The sequence below is a fragment of the Pogona vitticeps genome, chromosome 1 (genome assembly GCF_051106095.1).
Source record: "Pogona vitticeps strain Pit_001003342236 chromosome 1, PviZW2.1, whole genome shotgun sequence".
Taxonomy (NCBI): domain Eukaryota; kingdom Metazoa; phylum Chordata; class Lepidosauria; order Squamata; family Agamidae; genus Pogona; species Pogona vitticeps.
In genome coordinates this window covers 6,248,113-6,254,440 of record NC_135783.1, presented here as the reverse complement: position 1 = coordinate 6,254,440, position 6,328 = coordinate 6,248,113, and the positions used below count along the sequence as shown (strand labels likewise).

The following is a 6,328-nucleotide window of genomic DNA, read 5'->3' as shown; positions in this document are numbered from 1 at the left end:
GGCTGATAGGGAGGCTCGGGAGCCGCGCGGTGCTCGCACCAGGAAGGAGGCCACCAATCGGAACGCGCCGGGGCTGGTGTGACGGCCGCTCGGGAGGCTCCGATTGGCCAGGGCGCGCGCTCAAGGGCGGGGTTTAAAAAAAGGTGGGGGGGAGCAAAAAAAAAGATCGTCTGGAAGTCGCCGGATTTTTTAAAGGGGCCGCGCGCCCTTTTTAAAGTCGTGGCTGTCTTTTCCCTGGGAGAGTCTTCTGAGGTTCCTGTTCATGCAAAAAAATTGCTTTACGTCATGCAGTGTCAGTGTGCAATTCATAATGTGCTAGTGCAATCCGGTAAAATGCACATACGTGAACAGCATCATCAGTACATGACGTAGCACTATCTGTATCAGAGGCAATCTTAGTATTAATTCATAATTCTAGAATTACGGCATCCTCAGTCCTGTTAGTACTGTTATTGCTGTTGTTGTGTGCATTATTGCTATTGTTGCATCAGGAGGCTGTAAATAGGTAACCTCAAAGGAAGTACAGCTTTTTTACAAAAAGCTGATTTTTTTTTAAGTATCATTGATTTCAGCAGCATTCATTTCTGTTTAGTGCTTCTTATTTCCGAAGTCCGGTGACAGTTTTTGCTCACACTCCTATCTTGTGAAGTACATCTCAGTTATTTGTATTAAATAGATGAAGCAATAATTTAAAACATGGGTCAGAATATCAAAGAGGTACAAACTTGATCCAGACTCGTATATTTACAGTGTGCTTTTTATTTTATTTTTAACTTTTATTTTTAATTTCTCCTTTAAAAAAGACCCAAGACAGCTTACAAAAATTAGAAGACAGTGTTTAACTTAGTAACAATTAGTATATAATAGTAAAAGGATCAATGAATACAATACCAAAAAAGATAAGCAACATCAAAACACATTCAATGCACTAAGGTTCAACAATACATGTAAAAACTCCACTTGGCAGCCATTCACTCAGGGAAAGTATGTCTGAAGAGGAAGGTCTTAGCCTTTTTGCAGAAGAAAAGCAAAGATGGGGCCAGTCTGGTCTCCAGTGGGAGAGAGTTCCAAAGTCTGAGGGCAGCAATATTCAAGGCCCTTTCCAGTGTTCCCACCGAACATATAGTTCATGTCCAGATGGCTTCAAGATAATCAGCAGCCCCATCTTGAGATTTACTAAACCTCAAAGCTACAGAATTTATCTTAAAAATTAAAAGAATTTAAAAAACAAACATATTTTACATCAATAGAGCAAACATATTTTTTTCATTTCTTGCCAGTATAATTTATTCTTTATTATCTTGGTATATTTCCTTATAACTTGTTTTATTTCTTTTTCTGTTATTTTCTTGTAAAAAAAAATAAAGTTTTTAAAGTGAAAACAATCTGCAAGCTTTCAAAACGAGGCAGAGCACGACAGCTCTGGACTTCAAGCAAAATAACTTTCCTTCTTCCTCCAAGCGTGAGGAAGATACGATGATTCGGTGTCTCCCCAGGCTGAGAAACATGAGCACTGGCAATTAAAAAGGATAGCAGAGAGAGAAATATTCCCCGTTTTGAAACCAAAGACTTTCACAATCGACCTCTGCCCTAAACAGGTACTGTCGCAATGAACACGAAGGTTGCATTTCTTAGCATTTCATCAGTAAACAGGTGAAGAGTGCTGTTGCAATATATTGTCCATCTGGTAGGCCAGTATCTGGTTGAAAACCCTAGAATCATAGGAATCGTGGCGTTGGAAGGGCCCTATAAGGCCATCGACTCCAACCCCTGCTCAAGGCAGAAATCCAAATCAAAGCAGATCAGGCCAGGCCTTCAGCCTAATAATAATAATAATAATAATAATAATAATAATAATAATAATAATAATAATAATAATAATAATAATAATAATAATAATAATAATTATTATTATTATTATTATTATTATTATTATTATTATTATTATTATTATTATTATTATTATTATTATTATTATTATTATTATTATTATTATAAGTCCAGCCCCTGCCAAGAAGATTTGACTGGGGAATCGAATTCCCAACCTCCTGCTCTGCAGCTGGAGACCTCAACCGCTGGCAGTTCATTAAGGACAAATATCATCAACATCATCGTCTTAGAACTGCAGAGCTGGAAAGGACCTCTAAAGATGATCAAGTCCAGCCCCTGCCAAGGAGACCCCAGCGGAGGAATTGAACTCCCAACCTCTAGCACTGCAGCCAGAGACCTAAACCACTAAGATGTCCGGCAGTTATTAGCTATTCCACCCAAATACTGTGCCGTCCTCAAATTTTGTATTCCCTGCACTCCCTGATCCAACAGCGCCGGGCCCAGGACTGAGCCTTGGAGAACCCCATCGGGTCCAAGATGGTGGCCTTGTTTCTCCTCCTATTTTTGGGAAGGGGCCATTGATAAGCACGCTCTGAGTAGGGTCCTGCAACCAACGGACAGTTGTTCCATCCAAGCTTCTTCCTGTGTCTCTCATAGAGGCTTCCAAGACGTCCATAAGGAAGGCGTGAAAGTGATTCGCCTCTCAGGGGCCAGCCCAAAACATTTTGCTGCCTGGCTCCCTGCAACAAAAACCCAATTTCACAAGTTTTGAACAAGACATGCCTCTTTCAAAGCCCTTGTATGAAAGAGATGGCTAGATGAGCAGCTGGATTTGTCTTCTGCACTGGCGGTCGGTGGGAGAGGATCTTCTCCCGGCCTCTCCTTCCACACCTCGCTGCCACCTCCTCATTTCTGCTGCCTGGGACAACCACCTCGCTCTTTTTTATCGGTGTCTCCTCCATTCTGTTGTTCACCAGCAACTGGCATTTCAAGTTGCAGTATCTCTGTATCATATCTTGGTGACTCATGGCTGCCCACTTGATTCTATAATCATGAGACGCATAATCTCATCTTGTGCCAGAGGGTCATGGCTAGCAGCGTTTCGAATCAGCAGACCTAGAGATTCCTCCACCTACAGAAGGTATCTTATGCTGTCTCCACCCATCTGCACCTATTCATTCATTCATTCATTCATTCATTCATTCATTCATTCATTCATTCATTCATTCATTCATTCATTCATTTGACTTGTATACCACACCAGTGAGCCGTAAATGCTACTCTGGACAGGCTGTACCCAAAAGGAAACAAACATAACATTACATAAATCTTCAATGATCTACGAAATACCAGTACCCCATAAACAAATAAGACAACCCACCACTAAAAAAAATCAAAGAAACCAATTCACAATTTTCTCTGTGCTAAGGTTGCCATAGACCCAGATCCAGACTGCCTGTTTTAAACTTCCTACAAATTTACATGGTTAATTAATGGAAATCATTCCTATTATACAAGTTAAGCCTGTTAAGCTCCATTATTACTATTATTATTATTGTTGTTGTTGTTGTTGTTGTTGTTGTTGTTGTTGTTGTTGTTGTTGTTGTTGTTGTTGTTGTTGTTGTTACAATGTTGGTGTGTTATTCTTGGGTGAGATTCCATACTTCTCATATATAGAATCAGACGTGAAGGGGAAACCATGTAAAATAGGGATGAGTTGAAGAAATTGCAGGGGATATTATAACTAGAAAATACTCTAGCTGAACTTCCTTTGCCATTTTTTAGTTTTCATATAAGCACACACAAAAGCTTCGGAGTACAAATATATCAATTTCTTGTGTATACTGATGAAGCTGTAAGGTCCATTTAATTAACAGGTGAGAACAAAATAAAAATTAAAAAGACAATAACGTGGTGGCACCTTAAAGACTAACTTTTATGTTTTTTTTTAAATGTGAGCTTTCATGGAAAAGTCCATTTCATGAGACATACAAGAAGGAGATAGAACAGGGGAAATATTTATATGTGGTGCCAAAGTATAGATTATCAAAAACAGATCGTGGTTGGTGAGAAAGTTGGTGGGATACTTACTGGAATATGTATAGAAAGAATTTATGTCCGTTTAACTCTCCATTAAGATTGGTGAGTGAAATAGAGAATTTTCCTGTCAATATGAAAGTTTATGCAGAATTATTTAAAGAAAAAATGTGATTAGATTAAAAGACTGGTTGTATAAAATGAGATTGAAAGATCAAATGAAACAAATCCTTCAAAATAAGAATATATCACGGCTGAATTATATGCAATTAGAAAGATGGACTAATGAATGGGTAAAGAAGTATAATAAAGGTAGAGAATATGCAAAGTATGAACAATTTCTATTATCATATGAAGCTATTCAGGTGACTCAGTAAAGGGTGCAGTGAGTAAAATTTATAGATTCCTGCTTGATCTAGAAGAAGAAGAAGAGACTGAGAAAGAAGGATTGAAGTTCGTGTGGGAACAAGACTTAGGAAAACGAATAAATGATGAAGAATGGAGGAAGATGTGGAAAATGAGGGTTTTAAGATTTATGTCAGTGAGAATAAGAGAAAAAAAATTCAAATTGGGTTTAAGATGGTATGTAACTACCAACAAAATTGAATAAAATTAATGCTAGTTAGGTGAATGTCTGTTGGAAATTTGAGAAGGAAATTGGTACATACTTTCATACATGGTGGGAATCCTGAATGTCTGTTGGAAATTTGAGAAGGAAATTGGTACATACTTTCATACATGGTGGGAATCCGAAACAGTACAAAAATTCTGGAAACTTATCTTTAAAGAACTAAATGACAATACAGTATTTTATTTTATTATAGTATTACAACTTTGTAAGCCGCCTAGAGTGATCATAACAACCAGATAGGCGGAATATAAATAAATAAATAAATAAATAAATAAATAAATAAATAAATAAGATGACTAAAGAATTGATTACCAATTTATTAACAGCAGCTAGAGTAATAATAACCCCTTCATGGATTGCTGCCTTGTCGCGGCGAAGGGGCTTGAGCAACTCAGAGAAGCTATGGGCTATGCCGTGCAGGGACACCCAAGACGGACAGGTCATAGTGGAGAGTTCCGACTAAACGCAATCCACCTGGAGTAGGAAATGGCAATGGCACTCCAGTATCTTTGCCAAGAATGCCCCATGATCAGAAACAAAAGGCTAAAAGATATGACGCTGGAAGATGGGCCCCTCAGGTCGGAAGGCGTCCAACATGCTACTGGGGAAGAGTGGAGGACAAGTACAAGTAGCTCCAGAGCTAATGAAGTGGTTGTGCCAAAGCCGAAAGGACGCTCAGCTGTGGATGTGCCTGGAAGTGAAAGGAAAGTCCAATGCTGTAAAGAAAAATATTGCATAGGAACCTGGAATGTAAGATCTATGAACCTTGGGAAGCTGGAGGTGGTCAAACAGGAGATGGCAAGAATAAACATCGACATCCTGGGCATCAGTGAACTAAAATGGACAGGAATGGGCGAATTCAGCTCAGATGATTATCATATCTACTATTGTGGGCAAGAATCCCGCAGAAGGAATGAAGTGGCCCTCATAGTCAACAAAAGAGTGGGAAAAGCTGTAATGGGATACAATCTCAACAATGATAGAATGATGTCAATACGAATCCAAGGCAGACCATTCAACATCACAATAATCCAAGTTTATGCACCAACCAGCATTGCTGAGGAGACTGAAATTGAACAATTCTATGAAGATTTACAACACCTTCTAGAACTGACACCAAAGAAAGATGTTCTTCTCATTCTAGGGGACTGGAATGCTAAAGTAGGGAGCCAAGATATAAAAGGAACAACAGGGGAGTTTGGCCTTGGAGTTCAGAACGAAGCAGGACAAAGGCTAATAGAGTTTTGTCAAGAGAATAAGCTGGTCATCACAAACACTCTTTTCCAACAACACAAGAGGCGACTCTATACATGGAAATCACCAGATGGGCAATACCGAAATCAGATTGATTATATTCTCTGCAGCCAAAGATGGAGAAGCTCTATACAGTCAGCAAAAACAAGACATGGAGCTGATTGTGGCTCTGATCATCAGCTTCTTACAGCAAAATTCAAGCTTAGACTGAAGAGAGTAGGAAAAACCACTGGGCTACTCAGGTATAATCTAAATCAAATCCCTCATGAATACACAGTGGAAGTGAAGAACAGATTTAAGGAACTCGATTTGGTGGACAGAGTGCCTGAAGAACTTTGGATAGAGGCTCGTAACATTGTACAGGAGGCAGCAACAAAAACCATCCCAAAGAAAAGGAAATGCAAGAAAGCAAAATGGCTGTCCAACAAGGCCTTACAAATAGCAGAGAGGAGAAGGGAAACAAAATGCAGGGGAGATAGGGAAAGTTACAGAAAATTGAATGCAGACTTCCAAAGAATAGCAAGGAGAGACAAGAGAGCCTTCTTAAATGAACAATGCAAAGAAATAGAGGAAAAT

The 6,328-nt window shown here is 39.1% G+C and overlaps 1 long non-coding RNA gene across 1 annotated transcript in view; it reads left to right on the top strand.

Annotated features, from left to right (window-relative positions):
• Positions 1 to 6,328, top strand: part of LOC144584822 (uncharacterized) — a 274,399-nt gene that overhangs the window by 254,589 nt on the left and 13,482 nt on the right. The window lies entirely within an intron of this gene.